General features: G+C 37.9%; 1 long non-coding RNA gene across 1 annotated transcript in view; it reads left to right on the top strand.

Annotated features, from left to right (window-relative positions):
- The first annotated feature begins 6,427 nt into the window (after positions 1-6,427).
- Positions 6,428-20,831, top strand: part of LOC309512473 — a 41,603-nt gene continuing 27,199 nt past the window's right edge. Inside the window, exon 1 of the long non-coding RNA XR_014211045.1 lies at positions 6,428-6,784. This is a non-coding gene — a long non-coding RNA (uncharacterized lncRNA). The remainder of the gene's footprint in view (positions 6,785-20,831) is intronic.

A 20,831-nucleotide genomic window follows, 5' to 3' on the forward strand; every position in this document is an offset into this window, starting at 1 on the left:
ATTTGCTCTGACATATTTTCCCTGGTGCGGATGGCATGTTGGTAACGCAGGGCCGGGGCTTGTTCCCGTGATTTGTCAGATGCTGTATCTCTCCGGCTGACAGAAGCTTTTGAACACTGCAGTTCAGAGAGAGCGAGAGAACAGAAGTGTGTCAAACGTGAGGATGAGCAGGAGTGCGCGCGCTTTTCTCTTTATTTCGCGCCATGTTAGGTTGATGTGGAAAAAGCCAGTGTTGTTGATGGGAAAGTTCACAGACAGACAGCCAGCCGTGCTGCTAATGTCGGCAGAGGTTTCGTTTGTTTGTTTTTTAAGTTATGATGTTATTAGCACTGAATTTCTGTGCTTGAGTTTTGCAAGATAAAGTAAGGAAGGTTTTAAATGACCCAGTAATTTTGACCCACATGGATTTTGAAGCTGCTTGCTTTGTTTTCATTACAAGTTACAGGAGTTGTATGGTCAGGCCTCAGGCGTGTAAACTGGCATCCTTGTGGTTTGTCTTTATTTACAACTTGTTAGAATCTTATAAAACACTGCTTCAAAATCTACTTTTGAGGTATATTTCATAATGTAATTTATGGTGCAGGACAAAACGTGATCAAGTAACTTAGCTAATGTTAGCGAAGTCCTAGCTTAAAAATGGTAATTCAAACGAATGCTGTTTTTTTTACCTTATATAATTAGCAAGAATACATTTTATCAGAAATGCTTGAAAAATACACGCTATACACACACACACACACACACACACACACACACACACACACACACACACACACACACACACACACACACACACACACACACACACACACACACACACACACAGACACAGATGTCACATAGCCTATATATATATAAGGACAAGGTACAATAGAACAAAAATACTTTATTTGTGGAAAAAAGGCTAAAATTGCACAGGTCTTCATGTGTTTTACAAGAGCTCATTATCCTTACAGGACATGATAGATGCTTGTTCCTGGAGGACAATTTCGAAGAAAACCACATTGAGATCTACAGGATCTAAAGCTTCAACAGTGAGTTGTCATGACAACATTAAGCTGCAAGAGTAGGATGTTGATTTGTACAGCATTGATGTGAACAAAGGCAGGCAGCAAGCAGTGGTTTCTATATCAACCTTGATTATGCAGTACAGTATATGTGTGTTTGTGTGTATAATGGCATAGGCAGCAGTGAATAATGTGGTCATTTGTATGCCGAGTGTCACTAGAATGCATTTTAGAGTCCCTGAAGTAATGGTAAGTCCAAACATGAGACGAAAGCCTGTGAGATTCACCCAATCGCTTCATACTTATAAGTCAAGACACAGCCACAGTGAAAATGTGTTGATTTAATATATGAAGATATGGGATGAAAAATGATCTCTCTCAGGAATCCTCCTCCACACAGCTGCTTTACAGTCTGCAGGCCTTCAGAAAAGCATATCAAACATTCATTAAGAAATATTTATGAAGTAATAGACAACGACGACAACTTGATCAAAATAGGGAAAAACAGCTTGGCCTTCATATATTTGCATCATTACATTCACATTTCCCCTAATCCACTACTTCCTGATTTTGATGAAAGCTTGTTTTAACTCTCACCACAGTGATGGGATTAGTCTGTTTTGCAATTTATACATTTTACATTTACTCAGTCTAAACTAGCTTGTGCAAGCATTTACATTACATTTATTCATTTAGCAGACACTTTTATCCATAGCAACTTACAATATGAGGACAAACCCAAGTACTATAAGCGCTCAAGACACTCTGGTCATACTGATTTTGACAACTATTTTGACAGCTTTTATTAAGTTAATGTTATTTATACATGAACTATTGTTCAGTATTACCTAATGTAATGTTTATTCACAAATCATAATACATTCATGTTAATTTATAAAACTTGAAATGAATATTAACCAAGATTAATGCTGTAAAAGTATTTTTAGTTTTAACCATATTATTCAATTTCCTTTTCCTTCGTTTTGAAGTTAAGGTGCATTTTGTGTCTTTGAGCATTATGAATATTTACAGTGGGATTTTGTGGGAGTCATCCTCAAACTTTCTGACTCCAAGGCCCCCCTTTGTCCAAGACAATATTTAAAGGCCCTTCTATCAAGGCTGATTTGTACCTCATGTGCTAATGTAATACAAATAAATAAACTTGAAAAAAAATATGATATTGCTAGTTTAAAGGTAGACCTTTGTTCATCTTCGGAACACAAATTAAGATATTTTTTATTAAATCCGAGAGCTTTCTGCAACGCAATTACCACTTTCAAAGCCCAGAAAGTTAGTAAAGACATCAGTAAAATAGTCCATGTGACTACATTGGTTCAACCTTAATGTTATGAAGTGACGAGAATACTTTTTGTGCGATGAGAATACTCTTTCATCAAAATTTTATCAACAATATCTTCATTTGTATCTTAAAGGACTTGCGGGTTTGGAACGACATGAGGGTGAGTGACAGAATGACAGATTTTTCATTTTTGGGTGAACTATCCCTTTAAGAAAGCGTGGATAAACTTTATTATTAACGAAGTTCCAGCCAGATCGTGTCAGTAAGACACTTTTCAAAGAGACTGAAATACAAGATGATGCAGTGACGACTACATAATATTGCAACACACAAGTGTGAGTAACAGTTTTTGCCATGTGTCACTATTGCTTTGTCTGATACAGATCATTTGATATGTGCTGAGCATTTATTCTGTAGCGCTGCAGGACTACAAACTGGATAGTTGTGAGGGTTGTGATTTGCTCTTCTTTTCTTCTGCATTTATGGGGTTAATGCGTTGGCTTATCGGATATGGAAGAAAGCACGAAGAGAACGCTGCTTTTATAAAAAAAAAATTATGTAAGCCATTTGCTGTAAGCCTGAATAAAAGCTTCAGTGAGAGACATCTGTTTTGTCATCAGTAATATATTACAACACGTTTCATTTTATAAAACACAACACTGCAAATGACAATGTACGTTATTCACTTTATCGAAAAGGATGAACTATGAATAGCCTATTAGACTTCACAGTGTGACAAACATGGTAGGCCTACATTCATTCATAATTCCTTTTCAACGAAAAGTCATCCTTTGTCTGTTATAACTGTGGTAACTTCAACTTTATTTGTCACAATCAAGAATTATAACGCATATGTAATGCGCTGCGTGCGCATAAATGTTTTACATTGTTCGCAAATGTTTCAACTACAAGGGCTGTGTTCAAAATCTCCCCCTATACCCTCATTCACTATTCCCACATTACTCCACTCATATAGTCCACTTGAAGGAGTTGATGAAAACGAGTCAGTGAATTCGGACACTGAGTGCGCCGGAAGGGCTGCCGCTTTTCCATAGTTTGTGCTTGCTGTTTAATCATTTGAAACAAACTGACAGCTCCAGTAGCTTTGTCATGGAAACTAGCATTTATAAACCTTAATTAAACGATTTAATAAATCAAGTAAAAAGTAAATGTATACCTGTATGATATTACGCTGTGCCCACCTTGGACCAGCGGTTTGGAAAATGGATGGATGGATGATTCAGATCCATCTTCTGGCGAGACGCTGGAATTCATTCAACGAGACCATCACAATGCATTATGGGTATTTTGTAGCCGTTGAGCGTACATCGGTTGTACACTCATTATTGCAATGCATTGTGGGATTGAATGAGTGCACTCGATAATGTCCACTATGGTTTCTGACACCAGAACAAATGGCTGTCCCCTCAATTAGTGCATTATTTACGGGTATAAGGGGTGATTTCGGACACAGCCAAGACATTTTTACGACATGTGTAATGGCGGGGATGAATTATTGTATTATGCAAAACTGTTACCCAGTCATAGCAGTGGGTGTTTACTTACAAGTCTTGAATGCAGCACAGCTATCAAAACTAAGTGTTTGAAAAGAGCTTCTGTGAATCTCAGAGAACATTATAAAAAGTTTTTTATAACTTATTGTTATACCCCTTTAAGACTTATTGGAAGCACTCTGGAAAATATTCTGTAAGTTTGCTAAGACCCCCATAGTGTTTGAGAATCACTGTTTAATGGAGTGCATAAAACAGTTTACACCAGATTAAACCAACTAAGACCAGCAAACTTAAAGCTGTTTTAAGCTTATTTTTTTATGAGGTTTTAGGTAATGTGAAAAGAACATTTAATTCACATAATAATAAATAACACGATATGATTCCATATTTGAGGTATTTTACATTTTGAGAGAGAGAGATACATGTCTCTTTAGCGTTATGAGTTGTGCTGTACAAGTATCTGCCTCATCAGAGCTTCGGGTTCTCCCATAATCCCTCAGCTCACATATAAAGCTGTCACTGTGCTCGTATTGGCAAAATCATAGCGTTTGAGCTTGGGTTATTTTTAGAGCTCTTATTATTTATTTACCCAGGGAACGGCAGAGAGCCAGAGTCACTTGACCCGAATTACTCCTTGCAATGGCTTCCTTCCTTAAAACACATCAAATGAAGCTGACATTTGCTGATCATGTTTGTCAGGGGGGTTTCTCTGAAATATTGCTGGGTTTTAAACAGATGTTTAATGGAAGAGTGCAGTTTGTAGCGTGGTGTTATGGGACATAGAGATGGAAGAATAGTATTCTGCCAGACAGATAAAAATAGCTAATGTTTAACAGCATCATCTGTAGTTAAAAGATCGAGAGATGTGTTATCTGGTACTAGTACTATCTGGAAGTAGACATCATTAAGCAGCATCCCCTCTGTCCACAAAACCCCCGTTACACTCGGACACACACACACACACACACACACACATGCACAAACACAGACATTTGCCAAATGGAGGTGAAAGGTTAGGAGGCCCTCCTCTGTGTGGCATAATAGTGGGCTCTTTTCAAGCCATGTGTGTGTGTGTGTGTGTGTGTGTGTGTGTGTGTGTGTGTCACGGTAGGATGTTATTTATTGGACATGCTTCAAATCTCATGGAGCCTGCTTGCACTCACAGTTACTCTCATTGATCTTATTTAGTTCTGTAGTGAGCATGCCTCAGTGTCCGTGTGTGTGTGTGTGTGTGTGTGTGTGTGTGTGTGTGCGTGTGTGTGTGTGTGTGTGTGTGTGTGTGTGTGTGTGTGTGTGTGTGTGTGTATGTGTGTGTGTGTGTGTGTGTGTGTGTGTGTGTGTGTGTGTGCGCGCGCGAAGAGGCGAGTCTCATTTTGCCAGGCCATTTCACAATTTCATTACCAGAGAGGCCTGAGGCAAGCACACTTATTCAGCATGATTTGACAGACCATAGTTGGGGAAAAAATGTGTTGTCAGAGTTGTTTTTAAAGAGCCAGTGATGTAAAGAGCAATTCCTGGTGGTGCATTTGATTGGATGTGGTGTTAAACTGTTTATTTATTTATTTTACTACTACATTAGATATATTAAAGGAACATTCTTTCTGGGTTCAATATCAGCTAAGCATGTCTCTAACATGCTGTCAATTACCAAAATTATTTTAACCTACGCCTCAAGCGAAATTTTAGTTCACACTCAATCACTCACAGTGGAAGTCTATGGCGCAAACCTTTATACTTGGATAAACTTTGAATAAGGCAAGACTTGTACTACAATTCAAAAGTTTGGGGTCAGTAAAAAAAAAAAAAAAAAAAAAAAAAATGTATTCAGCAAGGATGCATTAAATTGATCAAAAGAGACAAAGACATCACGTATAATGCTACAAAACATTTCTATTTAAATGTTATATTCATAAAAAAATTGATAATAAGAAATGTTTCTTGAGCACCAAATCAGCATATTGATTTTTAAAGGATCATGTGACACTGAAGTCTGGAGCTTTGCCATCACGGGAATAAATTACGCTTTAAAATATATTAAAATTGACAACGTATTTTAAATTGTAATTTGGCCTTTAAACTTCCATTTGTAAGTGTATTTTGTTATTTCCAATTGTAAACTTGATTTTTTATTTTTACAAAGACATGAATTGCATGGAAGTGCAACAGCTAATTCTGTTTTGGCTTTGCATTAAACTATTTTCGTTGTTGGAAAAACACTGAGAAAATATCTGGAAACATTGTGTCTAAAATGTTGTTTAATTTAAAATCTTTTTTTTTTTTTGCTATATAAAAGCAATCTCACTCTGCTGGTCTGAGGACCACAGCTGAATATCTAAAAGCTTTGATAACTGAAAGCTCAATTAACAGAGCTCAATTACATGCATACAGACACACATGTATTTTAAAGGTGCAGTATGTAATATTGACTGCTAGCGGTTGACTACAGGTACTGTAGTCCAAATTCAAAATATTGGAGAGAGTTGTTTCCCTACCCCATCCTCCTCTTCTGACTCGACGCTCACGTGGTTTGGGTGAACTAAACCACCCATAGTTTGGGTGAACTATCCCCTTAAAGGGCTTAAGTCACAACAACACATGCGGCTTGCGTCACTTCAGAGTTCTTACTGGTGGTGCGAATGCAACCAGGAAAATGGCCCTGGGGAACATTCAGTTCTCTAGGAACCACCCGGGTGGCTAGTTCCTATAACTAAGTTCCTAGAACTATCCGGTGTGAAAGCTCCTCATAATATCTCCATGCTTTGTTTCGGTGTTGCCGTAGTTTCCAGCACAGACCCGTCATGGTTCCAGGATCCAAAATGGTCTTCAGAACCATGTGGGGGTATTCTGCTCCACAATTATGGCCGGCAACCCTTAAGCTTGGAAGAGCCAGGACATTTTTTTATATAACTCTGATTGTATTCGTGTGAAAGACGAATGTCACATACACCGAGGATGGCTTCAGGGTGAGTAAATCATGGGCTAATTTTCTTTTTTGGGTGAACTATCCCTTTGTCACACTAGACTTTGAGCACGCAACATTTCTACAGGCACTGCAACGGTCGTGAAATGACGTCACACTTTGCAGTGTATTTTTTATAAACATAAATTAAACATACAACAAACAATAATAAATACAAAAAGTAACCAATTTACAATTTACTCCACTTCACTGCAAAAAAATGTGCGTTCTTTTAATTCAGCCAAGAGGTCAAGCTGTGGCTCATCAATCTTCTGTTGGTCACATGTCTTTACATGATACGAATTCGAAGATCAGAGTTCACCAAACTTGAACTTTGGAATGCGCCGAAATGTGAAATGCGTTAATAGTGTTGACTTAGAGTCTAAGGGCATGAACAACTCCTGGTAGGACGTCACGGGTTGCCATCTCGTAATTATGGTTAAGACATGGCGTGAACAGGGCTGAGCCAGACATCGTAAACATTCGAGGCTTAGCCCAAATGTGGTTCGTCCAGTACATTTTAATATGACTTTAACGGCTTTACTGACTTAAAAACTTTGTTGTTATATGCTGGAGTAAAGTTCATAGAATGATCAGTATTTCTCACAGTGTTTCTATTTTTTGGTCCTGAGACTTCTATTATCGATTGCAATCAGAATGTGAAGAGTTTCAACTAGTATAACAAAAAGTGTTTATAAAACAATTTGCCTACTTTACCTTTAATATGCCTCTGGTCATAGATTGTAGCCCCGCCCCTTTTCAGTGCTGCACACCTTGTGTTCTGTCTTCCGGTTTGTATTTCCACAGCATGAAGGTAAGATCTTACAGAATTATGAATGAAATGCTCGTTTGTAAATCTTCCTGGTCTACTGACATTTGTTATGACATCCGCTTAAATGCTCATGATAACTTTCGTGAACTCTATAAGTGAATCCACTTTACCAGCTAATTACTGTTCCACAGAGATGCCATATAAATATACAGAGCTATTGCAAAAATGGAACTTCAAACAAAATTCGAAATATTCTGTGCGCTTTTTTTTTTTTTTTGGTGCTCAAGCCAAGGTCTGACATTCAGACATTCTGACACGGAACGTGCATTTCAAAGTAGAATAACTGGATGTAGAATTGTTTTTTGGAGAAACAAGTATATGAACTTAGCATGCTTACTACATATCTGCAGACATATTATGGTAGTCAAAAAATGACACACAGCATCTAAAATTGGTTGTAATTCCACTCACAGATCTGTTGCAATAATGTTCCTCTAAGTTCCTCAAGGCTGTGTGTCTCAATACTGAGTAATCAGGGGAAAGGTCACTTCAGCTGTATGTTGCCAGTATGGGAAATGTCAAATGGTTTTCATAGTTCCGCTCTATAATTTTGAGAAATATGGATGAACTTCTCTCTTCCTTGCTTCTCCTGCTTGATTACTCACGACTTCCTCTTTTGAATTGTATTTTTTTTTTTACTAGTTGAATGTGTCTACACTTACATGCGTTTATGTTTGTGCTCTTATCACATAACACACACAGCCTTGTCAAATGTTCACATAAATTTGAGAGCAGGCTGGAGCTATATGACACTCACATCTCTGTTCACAGAGAAACCAAGATTATTGCTTCCTCGTTATGAGTAGAAGAATTCATTAACAGCACCTACTAATCTCTGTGTGTGCTGAATTCATTTCCGATTTATGTTCTGAAATGAATTCTCTCTATTTATGGCCGAGTGCAGCAGAGCAAATGAATTCTGCTGTTTGTCAGAGTACTAGTTCTACTAGTGCTGAAGACACCATGAAATCTTATTTACTTTCTTAATATATCATGTTCCTGAATCCTGCCTGGTGTTACTGTGCTCTAGCCTCTATTATAATTAATTAAATTGAATTACAAATGTTTGGCAGTGGCAATTCTGAGATATTTTCAAAGTCTCACAGTTAGTTGTAATGCAAGTATTTTATTCACTATAAATAACTAAGTAGCTATTTAAAAAAAAAAAGTAATTTTGGGGGGGAATCTAACTACACTGTGCTGTATTTATTTGATTCACTAAAATATCATTATTAGTAATTTGCTCTGTAATTGAACTACGCTGGTTGTTCTTTGTAATTTTTTATTTACTAAAAAGAACCAACTCAAGTTCAAAACCCGTCGGTTAGAGACTATACTTTCTGCTCTTCTAGACACCAGACAAATTGTAGAATAGATTGCATCTTATGTTCTTGTGAACTTAGGATATGTTTTGAGAGCATCACAACCCTTCCTGCTGTACTATCTGATCATAACCGATTGTTGACCAAGTTTACTTACTGCTCACATGAAAGATCTCCCAGGTGGCAATTTAATATATCTATAATATAATTACAAGATATCAGGGGGTCATATTCTCAAAACATCTTAAAGCTATAAGTAGCTTCTAACTTTAAAAAACCCTCTTTATAACAATTTAGAGAATGCAAATTAGAGATGCACCGTTTGCAATTTTCTTGGCCATTCCGATTTTTCTGTCTTGAGTGCATCATTAAATGGTTGCAAGATAAGTACAAAGAACTTCAATATGCTTTCCCTAGTCACTTCATGTTATGTAGAAACAGCATATAAAATGTTTAGTTTCAGAAGACTCTGAGCTTTTTCTTCTGGTTATTCCTCTCCTTGTACTCTGGGCCTTTCTTTCTCTACCTGCCGAAACAGATTTTTGCCAGTTATGCCAAGAACTATAATTGACAGCATATACAAACACAAATCTACTTCAAAGCAAAATTTTATTTTCATAAAAAAGAAAATATAAAATAAGAACAAATAAACAAATTTCAAACAACAGCACAAATAAATGCAATAGAATAAAGAGATTTAAGTTTTTCAGGTGCGTATACAGTATATTCATGTATAAGAAATACTACAGAAATGTGTAAAATAACACTGGATAGTCTTCATTGTAAAAATTAAATACAGATTAATGCTTACAATTAGTTACAAAAGTAATTCAGTCTTTTTTGTGTGTGTTTAACTGAGCTATGAGGAGGTGGGTCGGTGTCATTTCGCTAGAGAGAAGAGAGCGAGAACGCTCAGCTGACGTTATTGCCTGTGCCGCTGACAACAAACCGGACCAGCTCGGAACTCTGGCCGGTTGATCGGTGCATCTATTAAAAATAATGGGCGTGTCAGTCCTAATTTTAGGAATTTTTTTGGGAGTATTTCACAAAGTATTTTAGTGCTATAACCAGCTCCTACATTTGTGAAAAGTTAGGGGTAGTCAAGAGAGGAGTCCTAAAATGGCTGTTGCTGGCAATCTGTCCAAATACACTGTACACCATTAAGACAATAGATGATAGAGTCTTGGGTGCTGAGCCTTTTCTTTATAAATGCAATAAATATTTAGATTTATAAATTTTAATCTGCGATGACATAACATGGAGAATAAAACATTGCAGTCAAGTTGAAAATAATGTCCTGTCATCAGCGCCAATAGCCTTGTGGGAAGCTTGGGTGACCAAAGTTTGCATTCCGGCTCGTGGACCTTTCCCAATCCCCTCCCCCCTTTCACTCTTCCATTTCGCTTCCTGTCTACTCACTTTCCTATCATTATAAAAAGGCAAAAACCTTTTCTATAAACCTTTTCAAATAAATCTTTGAAAATGAATAAATAAAAAAGAAAATTTCAGGAAACTAGGGCAGAGCTGACAGTTCAGGGAGCCAGGGCATAGTTGGCAGTGACCAGGGAGGAGCCGGCAAAGCAGGAGATCTCCAAGGCGGAGCTGAAGATCACCAAGGTGGAGCAAGCGGAGTTGAAGACCTCCACGGCAGTGCACTAGTACAGCAGAGCAGACAGGATTGAAAACCCCCATGGTGAAGCAGAAGATCATAACTGCGGAGCAGAATACCCCCACATGGTTCTGAAGACCATTTTGGATCCTGGAACCATGACGGGTCTGTGCTGGAAACTACGTCAACACCGAAACAAAGCACAGAGATATTATGAGGAGCTTTCACACCGGATAGTTCTAGGAACTTAGTTATAGGAACTAGCCACCCGGGTGGTTCCTAGAGAACTGAATGTTCCTGGTTTTATTCGCATGACCAGTAGGAACTCTAAAGTGACGCAAGCCGCACGTCTTCTTGTGACTTATTTGACGGTGCTGATGACGCCAGAGCACATATTGCTTCCATTCTCTGTCTTCAATAGTTTACGATCTGTTTAACAGTCCTGTCTAATACTTTTTAGATAGAACACTTGTACAAAGAAAGTAGACAATATGAAAAAATATTAGCGTTTGCTGTGTGGTTGATTCTCAATGTCACTAGCTGAGCAGAAATACATAATCAACTTTCGCTTGGTCCCCTCAAAGTTGCGTTGTATTTTCTCCTTAGCATAACGGTTGAGAGGTCCATCCATCACTGTTTTCCATGTTCGTAGAGTTAGCTTGTGGAGTACATATATAGGCTATAATCTGTATGTACATGGCTTTTTTTATTTATGGCGGGTGCTAGTGTTTCTTGTGCATTCGGCCAATCAGCGTACACTTACGTCACTGGTAGTTCCTATTATGCTGGGTTTGACCCTGCCTACTCTGAAGAAGGAGCTAATTTAGTTCTCCCAAAAGGAATTCCTTGAACTAAAATTGTTCCTGCAGTGCAAACACGCCAAAAAGCAGGCACTTCCGCCATTAGTTCTAGTAACTAAGAAAAGGTTCCTCCGGTGCGAAAGCCCTTATTGACAACCTCAACCTTCTTGGCCATGACTGGGCAGACAGAGATAACGGAGCACAGGTTAAAAAAAATGAATATATATTTTTTAAAGTTCTCAAACAAACGCTTGTAGTAACTCTGGGACCACCTTACTCGGATGCGCTGAGGCCACCGGATTTGGGGGCGCTGGACTCGACCTGATCGCCACCCGTACCGACCTCAGAAGTGGATTAATCACACTAGTGGTCAGTGTCCTTCCCGGGACTGATCCAGTGATCAAGGAAATCCATGGTGACGTACTGAGTACTGAGCCAGGGTCCAATTTGAATTTCCCTCTGGCATCAGCCGTCTAAGATCATAACCCAAACCACACCAAAAACAATCCATTAGAGTTACGTCATCCCAAGAAACCATATGGCTACTTTAAGAACTCTGTTAAATAAGATCCAAAGCATGCACATCCAAAGCAAAATGTTGCTCAAATTGGGTGCTCAACAAGACAATTAATCAAAAAGGAAAAAAAGTCGGCACACCATGGCTCCAAAAATTTGAACAATTTAATGGTAGACTCACACACAGGTGGTAATGTTTCGAGCACGTTGGCTCTTCTTTCAGACAATTAAAAGTTAAACACACGTCTTTATACTCACAGGTGACCCCCCACATGACAATATATGACAATACCAGTTTGGTCAATTCTAATAAGCATCCAGTGCTGGGAGTTCTATCAGAACGTTGATCAAGAAAAAGTTCAAGGGCATCAAGCCAACCTTGGAATGGAACATTAGTGTAGAGCGATTCAACATCCATAGTCACTAAAAGAACAGGAGAGTTAGGTAATGTCACAGAATTTATGAGTTCAATAAAATCCATAGTGTCTCTGATATAAGAGGGCAATGAAGAGATCAGAGGTTCAAGAAAGAAATCGACGAAAGCTGAAATCTTCTCTGTGAGTGAGCCGATTGCTGCCACTATAGGTCTCCCAGGGGGAATGTCTTTATATATTTTGTGGATTTTTGGAAGCGTATATAGAAAAGGTGTAATAGGATGTTCAACACTTATTAAAATCAACTTCAGCTTTCGTCAGTAGACCCAACTCTAAAATATGGTTTAATGAGTCATGAACCGATGCTTTGAATCAGGAAACAGGATTACCTTTCAACTTCTCGTAGAACTTAGTATTAGAGAGTTGTCTCCGAATCTCAGATTCATAATCCCGTCGATCTAATATTACTAATGCTCCGCCCTTATCAGCACTTTGAATCACTATAGTCCAATCTTTTTTAAGTGACTCTAATTCAGCACGTTGTGACTCCGTCAGGTTATGTGCCAATTTGCATTGTCTTTTATGTTTCAACAAAGATGTAACATCACGTTCAACAATTCCTGTAGTAAGTGTCCAATGAAGGATTTCTATTTTTCGGAAGAACGAAAGTAGATTTACCTCTAAAAGTACGGGGTCTTTCAAAAGACCTTCCGCCATCGGTAGAAACGGACCTCTCGATGTCGGAGACTGAAACATCAGAAGCAATGGCACCAGTCCGTGACAGAGTGTTATCGCGTCCACTGAAAAACTCTTTAAGTCTTAAATAACAAAATCATTTTTTATTTTCCAAATCAATATGAGTGTCAAATTCATTACAGTGTGCAGTGGGAGAAAATGAAAGTCCTTTGTTCAGGGCGCTTAAGCCATCATCAGAGATAAATCTACTGGATAAGTTAAGGACATTTACCTCCTCTGCACCGTCCTGGGTTCTTGGGTTCTTGTTGAAGTTTTTTTTTTACTTTAAGAAATCTTCCACAAAAAATCCATTGGGCTAGTGATGGGCGCTTTCGAAACACTGCTTCATGCAGCTTTGAAACCCTTACAAATCTTTTGTTTCAAAACAGTGATTTGAAGTGCGTATCAAACTGCCACATGATTTCAGTAAACAAGGCTTTGTTATGTCATAATAGTTTAAAAATATTTCGATTGGTTCACCAGTGGGCTGTGATAATCTCTGTGAACCCATGAATCATGCTGATTCCCTGAAATCACCCCCCAGCGACTACCCAAGTGTCTATGGTTTTTACCTGGGCCCGTATGTATAAAACTTCTAAGAAATACTCCTAAGATTAGTCTTAAGCTTTGACTTAAGTGTCAAAACATTCTTAGTAAAAAGTCGATATTTTCTAATAGTAGGAGACTTTTATAAAGAACTAAAAGCAACTTTCAGTAAAGTCTAAGACCGACTCTTAAGTGATAACTGTGTTGTTGTAACGGTCACCAGCTGGAGTGCCCTTTAGAGCCACCAGAGGGCACTCCACACCAGACTATTATTATTCCCTCACAAACTACATTTCCCATAACTCACTGCACGGACTCATCATCACTGATTGCATTCACCTGTGTCTCATCACCCTGTTAGTCTCAGCCTATTTATACCATGTTCACTCATTGCAAAGTTTTGTATGTTGTTGCATTACATTTCCGAGCGTTTTCCCTGGTTTCTTTTGCCTCTGACCACGTTTTGTTTGGACGGCCTACCTGTGTTTTGACCTATATTGGATTACGTGTCTGGATTGCCCCGTAATTAAAGCTGCATTTGGATCTCAACCTTCGTGTCTCGGAGCAGTTCGTAACAGTTGTGAACTAAGGACTACAATGATGTCAACCCAGAATGGCCGCCCTCAACCACTGAATAAGCCAATGGTGAATAAGTCTCACCTGCAAGGGTGAGGTCACTGCAGCGTGACACCAATCATTTAATGTAATTATAATAAAATCATTTCATTAAGACAATGAAACTTTAATATTTAAGTTTATTTTTTTGTAATTGCTTTGTGCAAAATTATCACAAATTAGTATAGATGGTAAATTATTAACTTTTCAATTTGTGGAATCCTTTTCTATTGATGGATGTCTCTTCATTTACAGTTGAGCAATGATGCGAACATGAGTTCCATCAATGGATCCACATGAGTTCCATCAATGGATCCAACAACTCAGGGAAGCTTGTAATCCTTGATTTTGCTGCAAGATTTGAAGATCAGTTGAAAAGTCAATGAACCGTCATACAGTAGTGGCCAAAATTGAGGCAAAGGCAATTTGACAGATTCACCCTTTATTCAAATAGTTTTTAAAATGTGTTAAAGATTTAAGCATATTGTGTTGTTGTGTTTGGAGTCAATTGTTTATTTGTGATAACACAATGAAACAAGCCAAATTGTACAGACACAATTTTTAGCCAGGCTGTCATACAAAGGAATTATGAACGCATGACAAAACAAGAGGACCGTAAAATATTAATAACTGACTGTTGCAGTCAATGTATTTCATTTAATTTTTTCTGTGAACTTTTTTGTTCTTCTAAAACCTGTAGTTTGCCTTTTTTCCACTTAATATTCAACAATATTATTGATCTGCCTGCATTGACACCTTTGTCTGAGAACTGAACTGAGCTGGACGATAACGTCACTGTTTTCTCCAGAGCGGCTGTATTGATAAATTAACTAAATTGATAACTAATGATTTTAACCAGGAAAAATTATCAACACTGAACTAACTTAAGCTGGACGATGGCACTATTTTCTTCTAAATCTGCTGTACAGCCAAAACTAACTTTGTTGCATTCTTTTCAATGTAAAGCTGCTTTGAAACAATCTGCATAGTAAAATAGCGCTATAGAAATAAAGGTGACTTGACTTGAAATAGTTTTGTCAGATAAATACCCTCACTAAGTTTAGTGTTTTGTTCATCCCTCATATTTTAAAATATTGAATAAATATACAAATATTTCTCTCCTAATTTGATGGTTTAAGCTAACTTGGGTCATTTAAAAAAAGAAAACTCTGCACATTACTTTTTGGACACTACTGTACGTTTGGTGTGGTTAGTGTCACAATAGTGATATTTCAGACCCTACTTAGTGTGGACTGATGAGCTCAAGTCATCACCGGTGCACTGCTGCATTTTTCCAGTCGCCAAAAATGTAGTTACTTTCATTTCTGAAGTTAGAGCATTGATTTGTAGAGTAAGAGAAACTATTAAATTTCATAAAGGTCAGTTACAAAAAGAATACATTGATGATCAAACTTTAATCGTAATTTAATCGTTTTATCAACTCCGTCATCATTTAACTCCTGTACATTGTATTTTTGTTGAAAAGTGCGCGGCCTCCTCCTCTCTGCTGCCATCTTGTAACTCCTAACTAGGTTAGGATACTTCTCCAGCACTCTTAAATAATTTAGGAGCTGAGACCATGTCTTAACACTCAGGAACCTTTATGAATCACACTTGTTCTTAAATTTAGGAATAAGAGTGAAATTATGTCATTCTTAGAATTTTGACAGACTTAAGACTAAAATTTTACACATACGGCCCCTGATATATGGTCAGTTTTGTTAATTTGTAGACATTTTAATGATACATTTTATAATTAAAAGGGGTAATGGTAGTTAAAAGTCTCTAACTCTTAACCCGACCCATTTATAGCTGAGCCATCCATTGAACAAATAAAACAAGACCTGGAAATTGATTTATATAATTAACATTATACATACACTTGATATTTAATGGTATTAGATGATTAGTTAATTGCATTTGGCAGATTATACTTTCAATAAAACATTTGCAATGGGTTTGTAAAAGCTTTGTTTCTCCCATCACAACATTGGGCATTCATTTAGACAAATATAACATAATTTCTCCTCTTTGTGGTTCCTTTCCATGATTATATTCATACCTTATTTTTGAAGGTATTGTGTTCTGTCACGCACTGACATGACTTTCCACGACAATGAGGTTTAACACAGATGAAAAATGAAATAACATTTAATAAACACTAGGAACCAAACAGATATACACACCAGCATGAAAGTTAACACAAGAACAGATGAAGATGACAAGGGGCTAAATGAACGACAAGTGTAGGTGATTAGTTGACATGGTAACAAATAAAAGTTACTATGGAAACAAACAAGATGACAATAGAAACAGAAAACCAAAGTCACAGGAACTGAAACCAGAAACATCAATACAAAATAAAAGTCCTTGAACACAGAGACACAGGAATCATGACACTTACATTATTTGTTCTAAAAGTATGTACTTTTTTTATGAAGAAAAGGTAGATACGTTTGAGTGTGTAGCAGAAGAGTACGTATGCATATACCATGTCTTAAATATTTAGCTCTTTTGAATAGTTGTGCATCCTGTCTTCAGATGAGACGTTAAACCGAGGTCCTGACTCTCTGTGGTCATTCAAAATCCCAAGATGTCCTTCGAAAAAGAGTAGGGGTTTAACCCCGGCATCCTGGCCAAATTTTGCCCATTGGCCCCTGTCCATCATGGCCTCCTAATCATCCCCATATACTGATTGGCTTCATCACTGTCTCCTCTCCACCTGTAAGCTGGTGTGTGGTGGGCGTTCTGACGCAATATGGCTGCCGTCGCATCATCCAGGTGGATGCAGCACATAGGTGGTGGTTTAGGAGATTCCCCCTTCCATGTAAAAGCACATTGAGTTCCCAGAAAAGCGCTATATAAATGTAACAAATTATTATATTTATTATTTTTGTGACACACTTATTAATCCCACATACTATTTAGGATGGATAACATGCACATTGGGATGCGGGGTTGGTGTTTGATTCACTTCATTGATCGCACTATAATAATTAAATTAATAATTAAAATATAGCAAAGAGATACCAAGGCACAAAAGAAGTAAGATATTTGCAGAGTACAAGGAGAGGAATAAGCAGAAGAAAAAAGCCCAGAGTCTTCTGAAACTAAACATTTTGTATGCTGTTCCTACATAACAGGAAGGGACTAGGGAAAGCATATTGAAGTTCTTTGTACTTTTCTTGCAACCATTTAATGATGCACTCAAGACAAAATTTAGCCTAGCCGGTCTTATTAGGTCACCATGGCCCTTGTAAGGCACACATAATAACTTAATAAGCAATTGTGAAACAGACATATTTTGATACCAAGGTACAACACATAACCAATTTTGATGGAAAATAGCCTCTCTCTGTGCATGTGTGTTTTGCAGGAAGATTGATCTAAAAAAATATCCCGGCCCTAAACCAGTAACTGATTAACCACGGAGCCCCAGCGGAGCTGAAGTGTCAATCCGCCACACACACATACACACACTCAATGTACTCATTTAAATACACGCGCACACACAAATATGAAGCCAATAACCCCACCAACTCCCCAGAGAGGTCAGTGTTTACTATCTCAGAGCAGAGATGTTTCAGGGCCAATCCCCTCGAAGCTCAAGCAGGGCCCCTGGTCTTTACACAGGGTTATGTAAAGAGACTGAGGCCATTGAACCCCAATGAACTTGATCTAATCTTCTATCAGTGCAAACATTCTTGAGCTGAAACATCTCACAGTCCCCGAATGTTCCCTGCTATACGATTATAGGTTATTGAGTTTTACGGCTGTAATCTGTGACAAGGATTTCTGGTTGCAAGACCTACAGGGTTTACTGTAGGATAACAGTTGTCAATGAAACCATAGGTTGCTAAGGACTTCAAGGCTTTTCAATTTGATGGATACGTCAATACATAATGTATTTCATTATGAAGTAAAACATATTCAGAATAAGAGGCTTTGGGGGGGATTTTGTCATTGAGCAGATATTTATTCTCCCCTGTTATTAGTCTAAAAGGATCTCTGTTGTGAGGTTAGAGAAAGCTTTTACCTCTCGGCTGCTGACAGCAATCTCAACAACAGTGCATTTGTCCATAATACATTGTCTGTTTTGACCAAAGCCCATACATGCAGAAAGCTAAAAATGATTAAATTTGTGGTCAGGATCACTTAGGAGGCTTTTAAGGTTTCCTGGTTGAAGCCTTTTTCCTTTTTGCTACAGCAGTGTGATGCAGATCTCTATGTAGACTGCACATGCTAATTTCCCATATTTTTACACTGCCATTTAAAAGTTTGGGGTTGTTAAGATTTTTTTAATGTTTTTGAAAGTAGTGACTTAAGTACAAAAATACAGTAGAAACTGTATGCTGATTATAATGCTAGAACTGTTATTATTATTAATTGATTGATTGCTTAAAAATGAATATCTTGATTGGTTGTTCAAATCCCTAACTGTAATAATAGTGAAGCTTACATTAAAAATGCATTTTTAAGTATACTACAGTTCGCTGAATTCGATTACTGGATAAAAAAAGGTCTGATAACAAACAGAGAAGCAGAATCGGGTTAAAGGGCTAGAATGGAAATTTCCTCCTACCAGGGTTACTGGTGCATGTAGATGCTCAGTGTGATAACCTCCTGACTTCAACTGCGTGATGTAAATTACGTTAATGACGCAGCTTCACATACTTTTCTAATTTATTTGCTTTAATTGCGTTAAATTATTATTATGTGTTAAGGATTTTGAAATTAACCACATGCGTTAACACTGACAGCACTAGTTTATTATTTACACATAATGATTACCATCATAAATAATAAACTCACTGAATTTAATTTCATATTTTTTTCAAATAGTTAAATAAAATAGTAAAATAGTCCAACAGATCTTGCTGTGGTACCGAAATGGGTCAGGAGGATATGTTGCAGCGCAGTCCCTAATGAAACGTCCCCATCTGACTAACAGGGAACCGTATGGGAACGTTCTATTAAAGTCCCAAATGTCCTCTTTGTAACGTTGCTGTATGTGTGACTATAGAATAACCAATATGGAACGTCCCACTAAAGTCATATTGGGAACGTTGAACTGCAGCACTTTCATAACCCCAAAAAGAGGACGTTTTAGGAACGTCTCTAATGTTCTGTAAAGGTTTGGGATTTCCGTTACCTTTGACCGGAACATTGCGCAAGGTCGCGATAACGTCCCCTCCTATGTGGGATCCAAGCCACTGACATCCTCATCACTATGTTTTACTGTCCTGGAAAGTATGTATGCTGAATGCATAGGGTGGGGGCCACGTGTGTGTGTGTGTGTGTGTGTGTGTGTGTGTGTGTGTGTGTGTGTGTGTGTGTGTGTGTGTGTGTGTGTGTGTGTGTGTGTGTGTGTGTGTGTGTGTGTGTGTGTGTGTGTGTGTGTGTGTGTGTGTGTGTGTGTGTGTGTGTGTGTGTGTGTGTGTGTGTGTGTGTGTGTGTGTGTGTGAGAGCAGACACGTGGGTGATAATCCGCTTGAGTAATGGCCACTCCTGACAGCGTCTGATGACACATATAGAAAGAGAGCAGAGATGGGGGAGGTGAGAGGATGGGTGGGGTCTTCAATCTTGTACACATTGATCTTCAACAATCTTCGTTTCAACAATCTACTACAGAAAAATACTGTTTTGAACGTGTGACTTTTATGTGCTGAAGTGTGAAGTTTTATGTACTTCATATGGTGGTCAAAGAAGCAAATTTTGATCAGAATTTAGTCACCTTCAAGTTGTTCCAAACCTGTATGAGTTTCTTTCTTCTGTGAAACACACACACACAATATATGCATCGCTGGAGAGTGCTGGCAGAGGTGTCCTTCATTCATATAAATTAGGAATATCCTTGAAATTATTTGCAATAATAATGAAAGTAAATGTGGGCTGGGAATGTCAAGCTCCAAAATGTCAAAAAGACACTATAAAAGTGGTCCATACAATTTGTGGACTGTAAATGATAACTTTGCATGAGATAGACCAAATTGTAAGTTGTTATTCACTTTAAAAAAAATTGACATTTGCCCTAGTTATTCTTAGCATGTTCAAGCAATGTAAGAGTAGCGGTGACTGATAAATCTTTGAATTATTTGCTCAAATCAGTTTTAATGATTAACAAATTGATCTGAATGATTTGTTCATAAATCAGCCTGATCTGGTTGTTGAGTTCACTGATCCGGTTACAGCGGTTAACAGCTCACTGAATTTTAAGTCGGCTCTCACAAAGCTTCCATATAACTTCAGAAGACTTGTGTCATTCTGAAGCTTTACAGCACCAGTCTTCATTTAATTGAATTATTTTAAGATTAGTCAGAATATTCCTCACCTTTTCTTTTACATTGAAGGAATAAATTCACACAGGAACCCATCTGAAACAACATGAGGGTGAATAAATGAGAGAATTTTCATTTTTGGATGAACTATCCCTATAACTTGTGTGCTGCATATGGTGGTCATATGAGCACATCTACAGACTTAAGCAAAAGAACACATGCTCATATGTCAAACATAAACCCTGTCTCCTCGATTGTGTGTGTGTGTGTGTGTGTGTGTGTGTGTGTGTGTGTGTGTGTGTGTGTGTGCTGTCTGAGAGACACTCATTAATCTATTCTGCCATTATTAGGGTTGAATAGGGTCTGACTATGATTGATACTGAGAGAGCTATTTCTAAGGGAAAGGTCCCTTTCACTGTGTTAA

Source organism: Leuciscus leuciscus, assembly GCF_965113295.1.
Source record: "Leuciscus leuciscus genome assembly, chromosome: 13".
NCBI lineage: Eukaryota > Metazoa > Chordata > Actinopteri > Cypriniformes > Leuciscidae > Leuciscus > Leuciscus leuciscus.